The sequence below is a fragment of the Choristoneura fumiferana genome, chromosome 11 (genome assembly GCF_025370935.1).
Source record: "Choristoneura fumiferana chromosome 11, NRCan_CFum_1, whole genome shotgun sequence".
Lineage (NCBI taxonomy): Eukaryota > Metazoa > Arthropoda > Insecta > Lepidoptera > Tortricidae > Choristoneura > Choristoneura fumiferana.
In genome coordinates this window covers 16,376,964-16,396,016 of record NC_133482.1, presented here as the reverse complement: position 1 = coordinate 16,396,016, position 19,053 = coordinate 16,376,964, and the positions used below count along the sequence as shown (strand labels likewise).

Below are 19,053 nucleotides of genomic sequence, written 5' to 3'. Positions count from 1 at the left end.
CTATGTATACATCGTACTTAACAATATTGTTGTGTCTTGTGTGTGTAGTGTTGTCTATTGTTATGTTGTGAATAAATTAAGATTGGTTTTTGGAGTCTTTTTGTATTTTTTATTTCAACTCCAAATTTGTTATTTTACTTTCATCCCATGAAATGTAACGAAAACACAAAAAACGATACGAATAGACTCCAAAAACCAATCTTAATTTGATTCTTGTCCGGGTGAGCGGTTAGTTCCGAAGGAGTGTTGATGTTTCTCGATGAGAGCTAAAAACATAGATGTCGTTAGTGTCACTGCTTAAGTGTGGCTAAGAGAGGAAAAAGCAGGCTGAAATGTGTGGTGCATGGGAGAAATATGAAATATGGACGCAGCACGGAATGTTGAGGACCTGGGCTCGATTCCCAGCGCTGGTCTCTTTTGCTGTGTTTTTTCTGTGTATCCGTGTTTCAGTTTGTATTTTCGTTCGTTGTAAATAAATGTATTTCTTTCCTCCTTTCAATGCAAAATTTTCGTCTTTTTTAAATCCACGATTGAATCCATTCAACTTTGTATTAACATCCACATTGTCTCTTCCCTACGCTAAAATCCTAGAACTCCCGTATATATGTCAGGCGTTATGGGTTCCGTCCCCTATTTGTCTTCTTAACTCTGCTATTCGGATACTTTTTTATTTTACTTTGTGCCCCGAATCTGAATTAGCTCTTTTTTATTTAATTTGAGAAATTTTTCATGTTCTATTTTGTCACAAAGATATAAAGCTGTGAGGTTTTAAATCTTCTAGGTTTCTTTTTATATACTGGTTTAACATCATCTGTAATATTTTGTAGCAACTTTTAGCTTTTTTGAATGACACTAGCAAATCAATGACAGGCCCAGACGGAGACGGCGGGACGTCCTGGATGTATTTCTAGACGACTGGCCTGAGGCTGCTTTGGATCGAGAGAAATGGAGGACATGAGGGGAGGCCTTTGCCCAGCAGTATGACATCAATCCAGGCCAGATACTAATATTCAAGGAGGGAATGCTGCTAGTCTGTTGAGAAAATTCCGGCAAGAAACACAACGAGGTATATTTTTGAGCCATGAGGATAACTCTTAATATACACGAAAAACGAACAACAACAGACAACGTTCTTCGCCTTATTTATCATCATCATCATCTCAGCCGTAGGGAGACCACTGTTGGACATAGACCCCCCCATAGACCTCCAGTCGCTTCGCCTTATTATTCCCCGCTAAATACAGAAGTTATCTTAATCCAACTCTAGACAGCTGTCAATGAGCGCCTAATAGTGAACTGGGATCCGCAGGGACCCGGCTGATCCGCCGTCCCGATTGGTTATAAAAGTTGCAAATGGAGGCAAGTTATTATTGGTTAGTTCAGCGGGAAATCGGTGAGGACTACGGAATTAAGTAAGAATAGGAATGTTATTGCGTGTATTATGTGCTATATTTTGGAGTTAAGTAGTTAAGAATTACACAATTGCATTTATATGTATTAATAATTTAAGATTGTTTTTTTTGGAATCTTTTTGTATTTTTTATTTCAATTCCAAATTTTTACTTTTACGGTCATCCCGAAAAACCTAAATTGAAAATACAAACTGAAATAAAGATGCACTGAAAAAACAGAAAAATAAGACCATCACTGGGAATCGAACCCAGGTCCTCGGTAATCCGTACCGCGTGCTATACCGCTACACCACTGATGGTCAACGGTACCGACACGAATTTCCCCTATGCACCTCATATCTCAGCTTGTTTGTTTCTTTCTTAGTCACTTAAGCAGTGACGCTAGCGACATCTATGCCGTAGCCCTCATCGAGAAACTTTTTTCGGCACTCCATTGGAACTAACCGCTCACCCGGACAAGAGATATCGTTACTAAGCAATCAAATTATGATTGGTTATTAGGATTGGTTGGTTTGGTGGTATTGGTTGGATTCCCAGTGATGGCCTTATTTTTCTGTTTTTTCTGTGCATCTTAATTTCAGTTTGTATTTTCAATTAATAATTTGTCCACGAATCAATTCATGAGTTGATTTAAATAAGTTTTCCGGCATTACTCGTAACATTGACTGAGCTTAAAACGCAAATTTTGTATCATGTTCAATATTTTACCCTCTATTTAAAGAAAAAAAAAAGATTAAGTTGTGTGCTTCTTTATTTTTAATGGATTAATATTAAATTGGGATTAGTGGGATGGCGGAAGCTCGCCTTTGATAGGCAGGAGTGGAGCAAGAGAGGAGACGCCTTTGCCCAGCAGTGGGACACAAAAATAGGCTGGATAAAAAAAAAATTACTGCACTAGTTCAAATATTCCAAATTGTTTGGAATTAGAATTAATATAAAACTGGAAAAAAAAAAAAAAAAACAGGCTTTTTTCAAAGTAGTGACGATTTGTGATTGTTTTTTGGAGTATTTTTGTATTTTTTATTTCAACTCCAAATTTGTTACTTTTACGGGTATCCCGTGAAACCATATCGAAAATACAAACGGAGACATGGATGCACAGAAAAACCAGAAAAAGAGACCAGCACTGGGAATCGAACCCAGGTCCTCAGCGATCCGTGCTGAGTGCTACAACCCCTACACCACTGCTGCACAGGAATCTAGACACAATTTTTCCTATGCATACATATCGATGGCAGCAAAGTAAAAGAAGACATCTACAAAATAGCTATTTTACAGGAGAGCTATTTTACAAAATATAATAATTTTACAAAATAGCTATTTTATTATTATCTCAGGTTGCTTATTTACTATGCTACTTAAGCAGCAGCACTAGCGACAGCTATGTTTCGTCGACAGACGTCACACTCTTTCGGAACTAACGGCTCAACCAGACAAGAAAATAAAAATACGAAAAGACTCCAAAAACCAATCATAATTTCATTGCTTAGTAGCGACATCAATTGGATCAGAAATGTTTTTTTTTTAACTATAGTTCAATGAGTGCATACAGTTGTTCGCTTTGCTAATTCCCAGGACATGCATAGGTAGGTACATAGTTCAAGAAGGCTTGTTTAATTGGATCTGTATCCAAGGTTATAGTTACATAATACTTGACCTTTCTCACACTAAATACCTAATTCTATTTCTTGTTAATTATGCAAAAACTTATTTTTATTGCACTAATGGCGTTTCTGCGCTAGAAACGGAATTCGTTTGTATATAAACAAAATTAAAAAATAATTTATTGATGTTTTTAATTAAAAACGTGACTTTGTGGTTTGGTGATTCTTAACTCTATGTTTCATTAGGGTCACTTAAGCCATTTCTGAGATATGCAACTTGAAATGACAATGTCGGGGTTCTTCAACTTTTCAGGTTATTGTAATAGTACATTGTGTCTTAAGTGCGATAAATAAGGAATTACGAACGAGAGTCTATTAGAAGCCCGAAGTCGAAGACTGAGGGCTTTAATGAGTCGATGTTCGTAATTCTAGTACCGCCCGTGCGACATACAATGTTTTTCATCACATTTGCGAGTGAAATTGTATATTTGTAAAAGAAAAACTAATATTTTTTCAAAAATTGCCGATACCGCTGACTGAGCTCTTGCCCACTGCAGGCGCTGCATTGCAGCACATCTTGCAGTATCACACTCATTTACTGACCTTGGGCTTCATGACAAGCACATTAAGGTCGAGGGTTTTATTTGGGGGTTTGCAACCAAGGTAGCCTGCATGTTACTACACTGTTTACGAGCAAGTGTGATGAAAAAAAAAACTTGCACCAGTTTTCATTACTAGATCTAGACCGCATGTTCTAGTAATTGCCAACTCCCATTTATCACGATTTCCATTGGGACGTTTAATTATATGCTATTATATTACTAATATTATTGTTATAATTACCTTTAGTTTGTCATGTCTCGGTTCAAGTTATTTAGTTAGTAATATGATACGCGGTAATTAAACCTGGTAATGAGAAATCTTAGGCGTAATACGACAATGTAATTGTTTGGTACAAGATACTGACAATTAAGTGTCTGTTACCTTTGTTTATATTCGTCTGGATTCAAACAAACAAACAATCACGGAACCACTCGTTCCGTCTCTGTTTAGTGTACCAGAAAATTAAATCAAACTGTGAAAGAACTGCGCACTGCAATGTTTTTTCTCTAACCTTTTTTATCCAAAAACCTTCCGTGAAAAATTATGTCATGCGTTCAAATGGCAGAAAGTGACTTTAATGTAGTGGGACGTAAATAGGCCGAGATTACAGTTATGAAGAAAAAAATGCGTATTTTAATGTCCTTAATTATGTAACAGTCGTATAAACTTGACTGTTCCGTAATACTAAAAAAATCGAGATGTCAACTGTCACTTATATGTAAATCTTTTCGGCATCAAAAAACTCACACATAATAGATAGTTACTTGCTAAGTGTTACAACAATTTTATACAAAAACTTACAACCCAATAAAAATCGCCGTGGAGTAAAAAAAAAGCGTTAGTTCTCAAAACACAGATGTGTACAGTTGATAAAAAAAATCATAAACATATAACGTTTATGCTTATTTTAATCACCGTTTATATTCATACTCTTATCATTTGTTATGTTAATGTGCGTCGGTTATTTATCGCCCCAGATCGTTTGATATAACAGGATGATTTTGACGTATGAGTAGGTATAGTCTCGACACCGATTCGGATAGATTTACTAAATCTAAAGTGCCGGCAAGTTGCAGTGTCTGATATAAGTACAGGTAGTTAAGATTGACCTAGTGTACCATAAGCCAAATATGTGGTCTACTACCCTAAAGTTGATAATCGTTTGCATGTCATAAAACAATAATGCCAATAGACGTGTCTGTCAACTTGAAAGTTCGACTTTAGCGACATATTTGTTTGATAGGAACTTGTTTAAAAATTGATAGACCACTTATTTTGCTGATGGTACCTAATGAGTACGAGGATTGAGAAATTGGCTATTCTATGATATATTTTATGAATATTGTAACATAAACCAACATTATGATTTAAATTTCTTCAAAGTATTCTGCGTATTGATTATTCTATGATTTTTTTTTATGTGAAACTAAAGTCTTTAAAACTGTTTTCTATAAAATAATGCAAGCCAATAAGCCGTTTTTTCTTTATCTACGGAATTCTATAAAACATATACTATTTTTACACCCAAAAACACGCGTTCATTGACATGGGTACAAATTAAAATTTTACAGGCGAAATGTCAAAGCCGCGCCTTGACATTATAACTGTTTCTCGTGACGTCATAACTGTAAGACAGAAGTACAGTCGAGGGCATAAATATGTAGAGCCAGCTTCAAATATATCGTCACTACTTTAAAAAAATCTAATATCTTATGATCAATATCTTATATTAAAACAAAAGTCAAAGTCGAAGTCAAAATATCTTTATTCAATTTAGGCTATAACAAGCCCTTATGAAAGTCAAAAAAAACTACCTATTAAAACGAAAAACTTTAAATAGGAATTCATATCGGCTCGTATACTGTCTTATGGAAACTCCGAATGTAAGTACCTAATGTTTGTTAGAATGCTCGTTTGCCAAAACTCTTTTTCCTCTGAATCCTATAACTTTCAAAACTATTATAAAATAAACCCAAACTAACCCATAGTTTTCTATAGGATGGCCTTTAAAAATTTCAGAAAAATTTAAGGTTTCAGTAAAAAAAATTATGACAAACGAAGATTCGAACAAGCATTACATTATGGCTAGCGAAAAGTATGCGAACTTTGGCGCTCTCTTTAAATAGTAATAAAGAAAAAATATATAATACACATACGGGCCCAAACTACATGTATCATAAAGTCCTGCCGTGAAGCAGCGCTTGCACTGTTGTGATTCGGCGTGGAGAGTAAGACAGCCGGTGCAATTACTGGCAATTGAGGTATCCCATCTCAGGCCTCTATGTTGGCAACGCATCTGCAATACCCCTGTTGTTGCAGATGTTTATGGGCGGTGGTGATCTCTTACCCATCAGGAGACCCACATGCTCGTTTGCCATCCAGTCTTTTTTTTTTAACATGGACGAATCTGGCCGCATGACTATTCGAATTCAAAACTAAACACAGTTCTTAGAATTAACTATGGTAGACGACTTAAAAAAATTGACAACCAGGGAGGCTACTACGATATTCGAAAATTTAAGTTCGTATCATAATCGCTGACGCTAATATTATTTAATTCGAGAGTGAGAGTTACCTAGGAACTTCTATTTTAGAATTTCGTATTAGCCAACCTGTATGACGGGTAGCCATTACTGTATTCAGTTGTTTTCTTAGCGTCTCTCTCTTGCTGAGCTATGAAGTGTTAGACAAAAATTACTAAATTTGATTTATTGCATTTTTTTCCTCGCAATGTGATGAAGTCATTATGTGTATCACGGGCAGTAAGGGGATTATGAACTCGAGTCATTAAAAGCCCTCCGCCTTCGGTGTCGGGTTTCTAATATACTCTCGTTAGTAATCCCCTTCTAACGGCCCTTATTGCACAAGGTACTATGCCGTGCTTCCCAGCTTTAATTTTGCGCAACATCTAAGTCTGGATAAGTTTTAGTATGGACTAAAAACAGCATGGGGGAGGCCTACGTCCATGTCCAACAGTAGACGTCCCACAGCCAATTTGATAAAGATGATGATGAAGGACAGTACGGATATGATTTTTCTCTACGATTTCTGATAGCCGTGACAATCGGACATAACAAATTAAGAACGGTTCCGTCGAACAGAAACGGAATTCCACAAAAAGCCAGTAGCGGAAACTTGTTCAGAGTATACGTAACGTCTTTATACAGGGTAACATAATAAAATTGCAATTAGCGAGCACCCTTGGGGTAATCTTGGAAAATTTATGGGGCAAATTAGAGGGTTTTAAAATAATAGACATTGTACTTGTGGACCTGAACATTTTGAGCGGTGTTCCGGTTTCATTAGCTCTGAGTGTTTCTGTGTATTACGTGTAACTTTACTGTACTCTTTTATTAATGACGGATAAATTTGATGCCGTCTCCATCTATTCGAACAAAACAAACAGAGACAGCATCACATTTATTGGTCAAATAAATTTAATCAATGGATGGTCAAATAGGCGGTTAGTATTATTTGGGTAAGCTTAAGTCTTTACTTTCATTAAGTAAGTTTAAAGAGCCGTGGTGGTGGGTAGAGGTTTGACCACTCGCCTCTCGAGCAGAAGATCGTGGGTTCAAACCCCGGCTCGCATCCCTGAGTTTTTGGAAATTCATGTGCGAAATTACTTTATTTTAGATTTGAAATGAGCTTTACGGTCTAGGTGCGTAAACCTGCACAAACTTGCGAAGTTATTTAATGGTGTGTGTGAAGTTCCCAATCTGCACTGGGCCCACTTGATGCCCGGGTAAGGCCAGAAGGTTCTCAAGTGGTGTTCGCGGACCGGAAGACGAGCTGTCGGAAGGCCTCCAACGAGATGGAGCGACGACCTGGTTAAGATCCCGGGATCGCGGTGGATGCGGTTAGCACACCGGTCTGAGTGGAGAGCCTTGGGGAAGGCCTATTTCCAGCAGTGGACGTCTCTCGGCTGACATGATGAATTTAAAAAAAACCGGCCAAGAGCGTGTCGGACACGCCCAGGATAGGGTTCCGTAGCCATTACGAAAAAATCAAATAATATTTTTCTAAGGATTTCGTATTGTGTACGGAATCTTCTAAGTTTAGGTATATTTTATTCCTTAGGCTGCTATTTACTCTTAAACTACAAATAATTCTCAAGCAATGTAAGCCGCTATAATTTCCCTTGTAAATTTGATATATTAACTACACCATTCTGAATTTTTTCAAATTTTTATACCTAACAGTTTAGATTTCAGAGGGGGTTTAGATTTTAATGAAAATTTACTCTTTAATGTTGAATATTTCACAAACAGATCACTGAATAGAAAAATTGTCCAACGATGCCCCACACTAAAGAGTTAGGGGAGAAAAAAAATCACCCCCCACTTAAAGTCTATGGAAGATGCACTAAAAAAAAATTTTTACTTTTTTATTATTGTACCACTTTGTCGGCGTGACTGATATGTATATACATGCCAAATTACAGCTTTCTAGTAGCGGCCTCTGAGCTTACCCGCGGACAGACAGACGGACGGACAGACATGGCGAAACTATAAGGGTTCCTAGTTGACTACGGAACCGTAAAAATAAGAAGTTTAAGTTGGACGTGACGTCACGGGCCCTCACTCCCAAACTTTGACGCACTTCATACGCTTTTTAAAAATTCCCGTGGGAATTCTCGAAAATTAAATCGTGGCTTTCATTGACGTTACATTAAAAACAATCGTGTCAAATTTCATGACTAAGCCTAGCGGTTGCTATCCCGTGGGAATATCGAAATAAAAAGTAGCCTATGTTTTATTCCAGATGTCCAGCTATTTACATGCCAAATTTCATCCAAATCCAAAGAATGAACAAACATACCCACTAATATCGAAAATACAAACTGAGACATGGATGCACAGAAAAACCAGAAAAAGTGACCAGCACTGGGAATCGAACCCAGGTCCCCAGTAATCCTTGCTGCGTGCTATATCCCCTATACCACAGCTGGATAGGAGTATAGATTCGGTCTCTTTTTCTGGTTTTTCTGTGCATCCATGTCTCAGTTTGTATTTTCGATATGGTTTCACGGGATAAGTACCCGTAAAAGTAACGAATTAGGAGTTGAAATAAAAAAATACCAAAAGACTCCAAAAACCCAATCACAATACTCACTCACTCACTCACTCACAAACTTTCGCATTTATAATATTAGTAGGATTACAGTATCTTTAGACAATAACTTCTGCCCACCCACTCATAAAATCATAGTCGTATGATAATAAGATGGTTGTAACCAAGTCAAGGCTACGAACTAATTTCCTGTGAGAAAAACCCTTTATTACTTACGTGTATTCGTCGCGGCCATTATAATGATATTTTGTAGTTAATGATCTTGTTTTTCATCGCATTCGAATTTCGAACATTCAGTGGAAGAAATGGAGGCATTAATTTACCCACAAGGTTGTAGAAGTGGAATTGGAAATTAAAAATTGAAGTGCCCCGCCCTAGACTTTGCTCAGGTACAATTTAAAAAAAAAGTTCCTAATCGGAGACATTTCACATTTTTCAGTTCCATTTCCCAATAACTAGGTATACCCTCGCGATGCCTGGGTGTGTCGCTAGCATCCTATACTTGGTTTGGATAAGTATTTAACTAAATGTAAACAAGAAAACGTCAATTGGTGTCTGAAATATTGAAATTTCCCCATTAAACTATCTAAACATTTGCATTTTCTGTATTGAAATACACTAGTCTATTTCGCATTACAATGATAGATAAGTAAAATGTTTAAAATCCTTGAATGTACCAAATCTGGCCGCTGAAGTTTTTGTTTACATTTAGTTAATTACCTTAACGTTTCAAGTAAGTCTTTACGCGACAGAAGAGTCCTGAACTACCCTATATGAATACTATGGAGTGCAAAATTCGATCTTCATCTCTTGACTGACGCTTATATAATTCAATAAAAGAGTGAGAGGGACAGTACGATACGAACGTCGATTTTCGGATTTCGTAAAATCGCTGGACAATCGGGGAATCTACAAAATTCTAAAAATATAATATGAAAGGACCCAAAAGATTACGCTAAAAGCCGATCGTGTTAGATTTTCTGTAAGTAAAATTAGTTTTTTTTCCATGTTTTTAATATAAAACGTAGTATTTACTATACTGTTTTTTTATGCTTACATGGTTTCAGTTTCGGTTCCTAAAATGAAATTAAAATTTATTTAAATAGAAAAATACGTTTATTCGCAATACAAGACACCACAATATTAGGTATATTAACTACAAAAAGTCAACTCGAATCGAACGATAGTATGTGTTACGAGTATTGCGGCTTAATGCCACAAATGAGATCCTTTCGACTGCCAGATTTTATAAGTCATAATGTAATGTTTGTCATAATTATTGTAAGTCATAAAAAAATCCAGTTGAATCCATACACTTTTCCTTAAATTTTAAACGGTCATCCTGTACTCGTAGAACTCTGTATCAATTCTGAAGAATAAATTATTTCAGAGATAACCTCTAACCAACAAAAGTTGGAAAACCCCCGACTTTGTCACTTAGAAGTTCAATATCTCAAAAACGGCTAAACTGATTCTGATTAAATATGTCTAAGAACCATTGCTAGACAACCTGCTTTTAAATAAAAAAAACCGAATTCAAATCGGTCCACCCGTTTAAGAGCTACGGTGCCCCACACACACACACACACACACACACACACACACACACACACAAAGAGAGAGACAGACCCACACACAGATACTCATAGCGGTCAAACTTATAACACCCCTCTTTTTGCGTCGGGGGTTAAAAAAAAGAATTATGTCAAACATGACATTATGACTACTAATTTTTGACCAGCCGATATAGACCCACCACAAATACCTATTACAAATGAACTAAAAGAATTTCCTTGCTCACCCGCGACCTTACGATAGCTAAGCTTATGCAAAATATGCGTGTTCATGCAGTTCCTCCACCTCCATACTGTAAGAACACACACAAATCACACAAACCCATCCATCACCACCACCACACTACACTGACGCGTTTCGAACTCAACCAGAGCTCATCTTCAGAGTGACACAACCGTACACCATGCTACCAGTTGTTAGACTAATTAAATTCTATATTTAATTTTATATTCTATTTCTTATAAGTATTCTATTTTATTTGATTATTAAATTCTTTTAGTTCATTGATATGGACCTCCGCAAAGTAACGCCTGATTCAATAAATTACCTATTACAAATCAAAATAAACTATTTTACTTATCTCATTCTTCATTATTGATATTGCGTGCAAAATTTATCCAGTCTCTATGACTGTAAGTATGTCTGTTTCTGTCAGTACATCACTGCTGTCTAAACTTAATATTATATTTGGCTTGGGAATAAGAAAGTGCAGTAAAATTAATCCTTAATCCTAAAGGATAAAAAGATCTGAATAACGGATACGTAAATTTACATTTAAAAAGTTGAGAATATTATAAAATCAGAAAAAAATATTATAACAAGGCAAAACAATCAAAATGCATAAAGTACGCTATTCCATAATGATCTTAGTACATATTAACTATTTAGTCAATACTATACTCATACGTTCAAAGATTATAAAATATCGAATAATGTAAGAGTTCTGTTATAAGGAATAATAACTGGAATTCAAAAAATAATCTTTATCACAACGGTCATAATGTATATCAACTGACAATTAAAATTTGTAAATTTCCGTTATTTAAAAACAATTCTGGGCCCATGAAAAACAACGTGAAATCGCCTTCGATTTTCGTCACCACATCCGTGAAAGTGATTTCGTAAAATTTTCAATGAATTTTTGAACTACTTGACGCACTATTATTAATATTATATGATCGTTTTCGAATAAACATTAAGACTTATAATAGCGTATTTTAACGTCCTGCCGTATAAGTGAACTCGATGGTTTGTTGACACATTTATACTTGTAATTAAACTTATAAGTATTAAAAAGGTGTTTTCACTTCCATAATAATTTTGGAACGTTCATTATTGACGTAATTTTCAAATAAAACATTCAGGTTGTTTTTTTTATAGAGGAAATAAAGCGTAAAATTTACATTACGTCTGAGGTGCAAAATGTCATAAACTTAAAATCAGCATTTACTTTTAGCTAGTAATTTATTTCAAAAATGTTTGAATTTTGTTTTTATTAGTTTATGATTAAAATTAACGTGTTACTTACAGCAATATCGCCAAAATTCCTTTACTGTGTTACGTCAACCACTATATTTCATCCATCCATAATATCACCTCATCACATCAATACTTGTCACTTAACCGTCCCACAAAATTAAATAACATCAAACACTTGTACAACTTTTACACACACAAACAATCCAGTGTATCCTATAAGTCACACAAGCACAATTAACCGTCAAAATTTTTCAAATATTTTTTTAAACATCGAACGTTCGCATTCGACCAATCGCATTCGATTTTTGTAAAACGCGGAGCTACCCTGACAAGCCTCTAGCGCGGCAGCCCGAAGCTAACTGAGAAAGATCCAATCCGATACCTGCAGCGTCACACACACTTGCGCACTGCACGCACACAGACAAACGGCCTTAGAGCTTGGGGCGCGTTCACGTGCTGCTTTTTCTATAAGCCTTTTTTGTGTGTTATCATATCAATTTAGTCCTAACAACCTGTAAACACGACCGTTCCAGTCGAGTATAATTAATGTTTACTAATTCAAATTCAAATTTCAAATCATTTATTCAGTAAGGCCTATTTACTATGGGCACTTTTACACGTCATTTTTTAAACTACCAGCGCTTTCGGAAAGACCATCATTGCCAAGAAGAATGCGCCGCAAGAAACTTGGCTTGGCTATATCTACGTTCAGTGGAAGTGTAGAATGCTTCCACCGTCATAAATAAAAAAAAAACTGAAATATACATTTCAGGTCAAGTAACCATTAAGCTTTTGGATTCCGAAGGCAAGCTCACTACTTCTTATGATAGACTTGTTTAAAAATTATAATAATAAAAAAAACTTTAAGCTTGACCTGTGTAGGTACAGTCAATCAATTTGATTCCTAGGCCGCCATGGAACCCTGTCTTAGTAAATATAATATTATTTGTTTATAACAGTATTTATCAAAGGACATAAAATTTCACTACGACACGTTTCTGTGCTGGCCTAGAAATCAAATTAGTTGACTGTACGTGTCAAATAAAATTAAGTTGAAAAAAAAATCTGTTAAAAGACATAACAGTGAAATGCCTAATTTAATTTTACAACAAACCGTCAATGTTACGGGATTGTTATTATAAAATAAACAAAACGTAACCTTTATCAAAACCAAATACATAAAATCATACTTTTTTTACAAGGGATAAGCAAAGAATGTTTATTTCAAACTGCTACAATCCTGACATAATTAAATCTTACACTTCTTTAACACTCATCAATGGATTTTATGAGTCTGTAATAAATAAATTATGTTACAAAAAAAAACTATTCTTAAAAAGTTAAAAGAAGTTCCACATAAACCGGTAAGTATATTTATTTATTTATTAAGAAAAAGATTACAGCATTACAGTAAAAAAGTAATGCGCTGTAAAATAGTTAAATTAGTTAAAAAATAATAATTAAAAAAAACTGAACAAAAATTAAACAAAAAAATTTAGCTGTGTATTCGTACATTATTATTTTCTAACCACACACATACCTACTTATACTTTAACACATTTCGCTTGACCTACTTAAGCGACTAAATTCAAATAACACAAACATTTCTGTTGGCATCAGTGTAATACCAATTTGTCTCTATCGAATCATCATTCTCTACCATATCTCGATTGACCCCATCTAACGTACTTTGTTGTCAAAAAACTTGATTAAGAAACCGTCATATTATCACGATACCAAAAGGTAAAGGAACGGTACCATGTAAGGCAATCTGTTTGGACTCTGACAATTTGTATTCCCACTACTTTTTTTTTAACAAAAGAGCATGCCTTACGTAACGCCTGCCAGTACGCAAATAAGTAAACAGCGTCAAATATATTCTAATGTGGGCCTGTTTTCTCGATAGAAAAATATTTATTTAGGCCGCAAAGTGCTCAGGCGATGTCAATTTAGTCAGAAAAAAAAAGAATACCGAGCTACTTGTCCTCAAAATGACTGGCCATTATCACAATATTTGAGGATATGTACCTTCGCTTGTTGACGGATTCTTATAGATATTTGATTTTGTAATGATATGGACGTGTGCTGAATTTCTAAATTTTCTGATTTGCATAAGGTAGGTTTAGTTTTTCTTGTTAAAAAGAGCTACGCTCTTGTCGGTGGAGGAATCGCCACTCCGCACGGTCTTCAGCCAGCTGTTTGACTTGCTTCGAATTTTGAGTTGAACTCTATTCATATTTTTTTTTTAACAAAAAATGGAACCGACTTATAAAACCTTGAAAATATTTATCTAGTAGGTAGTTCGAAGTCGGTGCCTCGGCACGAACTAGCAGGAGTGGAACTATAGTCGTCTACTCACTTACATACTATATTGGGCTTCAATCACTCTTGCTGGCTCGTGCTGAGGTTTTTTTATTTGAAAGCAGGGTTTTTAGCGATGGTTCTTATGTTTTATCAAAATCGGTTTATCCGTTTTTGAGATATTGAACTTTGAAGTGACGATGTCGGGGGCTTTCAAACATTTGTTGGTTATTTTTTATCTCGCAAACAGTATGCCAGGAAATTTTTTGAGCAGCTTGTTTTTTATACCTATCAATTTTCTATTTCAATTTAAGTTTATTATTGAAAACTAGTTTATTTAAAACATTTTCATTATTAACTTTAAAAGTTTTAATTTCAAATGCTTAATAAATAATATTTTAAGTAAGTAAAATCAGATTTAATTTTGTTTGCTGAAAATTGAACTGACGGGAATTCAGAAAAGGGGTGAAATTAATTATATAGGAGTTTTTGATGTACATTTAATTAACTATTTTGAATTAATTGTTTATTAGTTTTTAAGCTGCAAAACTTAGTGGAGAACTTCAGACGGTTTATTTTTTATTTTCTGTCTGGCATTCGAATTGAAATTCTAGAATATCACAAAGAAAATTGAAGCTCGATGAAGTGGGGCATAACCGGCCATGTAGCAGCACGGCGAACGGATGGCCGTTGGGGCCGAAAATTCTCGAATGGAGACCACGGATCGGCAAGCGCAGCGTAGGACGTCCACCAACGAGATGGACGGATGACCTGGTTAAACCGTGGCTTCGCGGTGGATGCAGACCGCTTCCAACCGAAGCAACTGGAGGTCTATGGGTGAGGCCTATGTCAAACAGTGGACGTCCATGGCTGAGATGATGAAGTGTTTTAGTAGGAGGTGATAAATAATACGCCAGTTGTTGATGTGTGTAAAAAATAAGAGCCCTTTTTAGGATTTTAAAATTTTCTTTGACATTGTTTGGTTTCTTTTGATTATTTGTGGTTTGATTAATTTGTTATTCTATTTAATTTGACATATTTGTTTTATTTAGTCAGGATTTATCTTTAGTTTATTAGGTAATGTGTATAATATAACATTGTAAATTTTCTATTTAATAAATGATTTATTATTTGCATCTAAAAAAAAAACATAAAAATAAGTTAACTATAAGATTCTTATGAGAGACGACATATACGATTAGTGCTCCCTAAGTATACAGTACCGCCGAAGCCGGTACCTTAGCTTGCCAAACGTGGACGTCCAACGTCACTAGCGTCCACCAACCCAATCTAATAAATGAACTAAAAGAGTTTCTTTGCTCACCCGCGACCTTATGATAGGCTAAGTTTATGAAAAATTATATGCGTGTTCATGCTGTTCCTCCACCTCCACACTGTAAGAACACACACAAATCACACAAACTCATCTATCACCACCACCATACTACAGTGACGCAATTCGAACTCAACCAGAGCTCATCTTCAGAGCAACAAAACCGTAACGTTTTAAACTTTCGTGATTCTCACTCATAGTCAAAATACCACAAACGGGACTTATCGGGGTAGTTCGTGATACGAGTGCCGGCACTATTAGTGATCAAGTGCGGGTACTTCGAAGAACTCGCGCTGCTAGGCAGACTTGACACCCCACACTTCAGTCTACTCGCGACCACGGCAACTGTAACGTTGCCGAAACGTCGAGGTAAATATTACTTGTATAATAATAGCGTGATAAGTCCCGTTTGTGGTATTTTGACAACAAAACCGTACACCATGCTACAAGATGTTAGACTAACAAATCACAACAACCGTTTTAATTTGTCATATGGTAGTATGAAGATGAGCTCTGGTTGAGTTCGAAACGCGTCAGTGTAGTGTGGTGGTGGTGATAAATGGGTTTGTGTGATTTGTGTGTGTTCTTACAGTGTGGGGGTGATTTTGCATAAACTTAACTATCACAAGGTCGCGGGTGAGCAAAGAAATACTTTTAGTTCATTGATATGGACTTCCGGAAAGTAACGCCTGATTCAATAAAGTATTTCCAATCTAATCAGTACCTAATTATTGTTAGTTGGTTTAACAAAGGTCACTCCTCACCTAGAGAGGGATTTTTGCGTCAGTATCGATTACACTGTGTACCCAGACGTTGATGGATCGTCCGGGGGCCGGCAATCTGCTTTCACCGGTGACGCTGAGACGTGGGCTGAGTCAAGAGCGAAAGCGAGAAGTAACAGTGCGTGAAAAAGTAGTAATGTATCTGTCGACGGCCGATCGTAAAATCCGCCAGATCACGAAAATACTAGGCATTATCTTATTATCATGAATTGGCTAAGGGTCATCCGCCATATCGTTCAAAACTCACCGTTTAACGATTTTCCTAGTGACAATAAGGCATATCATGAAATGGCGCCATTTTACGATATGCCTAGTTATTTCGTGATCTGGCATACGATCGGCCGCCGACATATCAATACAATACAATGGCTCTTTATTGTATACCACAAATAGTAAGCGACACAGAGAACAGGTACAAAGAGAGAAAATTAAAAGGTAAGCAATAGGCGGCCTTATCGCCTAAGAGCAAACTCTATCAGGTAACCTTTGCAATTAAATACATTACAATACAATCAAATGATTCGTTATTGAGCACGTAGAGCATCTACATCATACATATGCAGTACAGAAAACCAAGAATAAATAGGACACTTTTTATACCGAAAAAATAAGTTATTCCTGAGGGCGCGCTATAAGTAATCGAATTCATCGCAATAAAGTACAGCATGGCTAGGATCGGATAAAAAAAAACTAAAAGGAAGAAAATAAGTCTAGTGGTCTAGAACTCTGTTAAGTAGCTAATTTAAAGTTCAACAGTCGGGACCCATTACTAAGAGTTTTTGAGCGTCACAATTTAAATAACACGTCACGTCACGTTTACGTCTCTACCTACCTTCCTGCTACCTAACTACATGTCACAAATAGACCACGGCCACTGTAATGTGGTTGAAACGTCGAGGTAAATATTACTCGTGTGTTAAGCGTGATAAGATAAGTCCACGTTTATGGTATTTTAACTTCTCGTATGAGTGAAAAATCATCAAAATTTAAAACATTATACGATTGTATAAATCTATAAAACTGGCGAATTATCCAGAAACGCTAATTTCTTATGACCTAAGACAGCTACATCTCAGTTTAATTTACTAAGTAAACATAACATTGAAACTTTTCTATTACTGCTGTTTGTTGTACACGAGGTTTTTTACCACTAAATAAATGAATTTTTAAAGTAGATTTATATTGTGTTGACAGAGGGAAAAGTTTTTTTAAATTACCTTTTTCGCAAAGTTAGCTAGTAAATAACATTGTGTGCATTTTTAACCCCGAAACAAAAATAAGGGATGCTATACGTACAACGTGTGAATCTGTGGGAATGACTGCACCTCTAGCTCTGGCATTAAAGCTCCCAAAATTATGACCAAACTTAGACGTGGTTTTTCGTACATAGAAATCTGGTTGGATATCGTCAGAATCAGAATATTATATTACTACACTTAGGGTGAGGCCAGACGAGCGTGATTTTTTGAGTCTCAGTCGTGTATTTTCAGTCGCGTAGTTACGGTTACATACAAAAGTCTTATTTATGTACAGCTCATATTGAGTCGCCGTGTGGCACAAACAGGACTTTTGTATGATTTTTTTATGTTTCCTTTGTACTGTTTTGTTATATCGTCCTAATAGAACGCGAATGCGCGATCATCGTGGGTTCGCGTGAATTTTATCGCGTGCGATTGTTAGTTAGGACATCTCATCATCCCAGCGTATATACGTCCCACTGCTGGGCACAGGCCTCCTCTCAGATCAAGAGGGCTTGGGCCATAGTTCCCACGCGGGCCCAGTGCGGATTGGGAACTTCGCACGCACCATTGAATCGCTTCACACGTTTGTGCAGGTTTCCTCACGATGTTTTCCTTCACCGCAAAGCTCGAGGTAAATTTAAAATGTAACGTTAGGACATCTATTCCAGTTCAATGTTTGATTGCGCGTTTGTACTAATAAAATTCGCGCGAACCTACGATGATCGCGCATTCGCGTTCTTTTAGGACGATGCCTATTTGCCTAAGGGTGAGGTCAGACGAGCGTTATTTTTTTAAGTCGTGGGCCGCGTATTTTTGGTCGCGTAATTTCTGCTGCATTCGGTTTATTACAAAAGTCCAGTTTGAGCCACACGGCGACTGAAAATGAGTTGACTCATAGGTACATGATTATGATCTCAAAATGAAAGGGACTCAGTAGTTTCGTTTTTTTTTGTCTGTAATGTTTTCTCATAAGTCTTTAAATAGTCATAGTATCAATGTTATGTGATGTTTGCCAATTGTGTTCGTTTACTTATTTTGTGTAATAGAAAGTTTGTATTTTTACTAAATTTACCTGCTCATTAATAAATAGTAATAGACCCAAATTAAAGCATCTTGTGAAACACTGTTTTTCCAGTAAGGCGTAAGAATTTAGATTCCACTTTCCGTTTTCGTTTTCCTTTAGTTTTGTAAATTTTACCGTTTTTGAGATATTAGAATAAGAAATGTTTAGAAATGACTTATAATTTTTTTTTCATTTTTTCAAAAGGTACACTTGAGTATGTGATATTATTTTGAGTTTTCACGCGTTTCTGAGAAAAACGGGTATTACTAGACGGACAGACACATGGACAACAAAGTGATACTTTAAGGGTTCCTTTTTTAACAACCGACGCAAAAAGAGGGGTGTTTGTGTCTACGTGTCTGTCTGCGGCACCGTAGCTCTTAAACGTGTGGACCAATTTGAATTTTTTTTTAAATCAGGTTTTCTAGCGATGATTCTTAGACATGTTTCATCAAAATCGGGTTAGCCATTTTTGAGATATTGAACTTTGAATTGACAAAGTCGGGGGTTTGCCAACTTTTTGTTGGTTAGGTTATTCATTTTCAAGTACAGCTACCCAAAAATAATTATAACTTACAACTATAATT

General features: G+C 36.1%; 1 long non-coding RNA gene across 1 annotated transcript in view; it reads right to left on the bottom strand.

The window, feature by feature from the left end:
- Nucleotides 1-12,082, bottom strand: part of LOC141432899 (uncharacterized) — a 205,105-nt gene extending 193,023 nt beyond the window's left edge. The window contains exon 1 of the long non-coding RNA XR_012451881.1: nucleotides 11,796-12,082. This is a non-coding gene — a long non-coding RNA (uncharacterized lncRNA). The remainder of the gene's footprint in view (nucleotides 1-11,795) is intronic.
- Nucleotides 12,083-19,053: the final 6,971 nt, after the last annotated feature.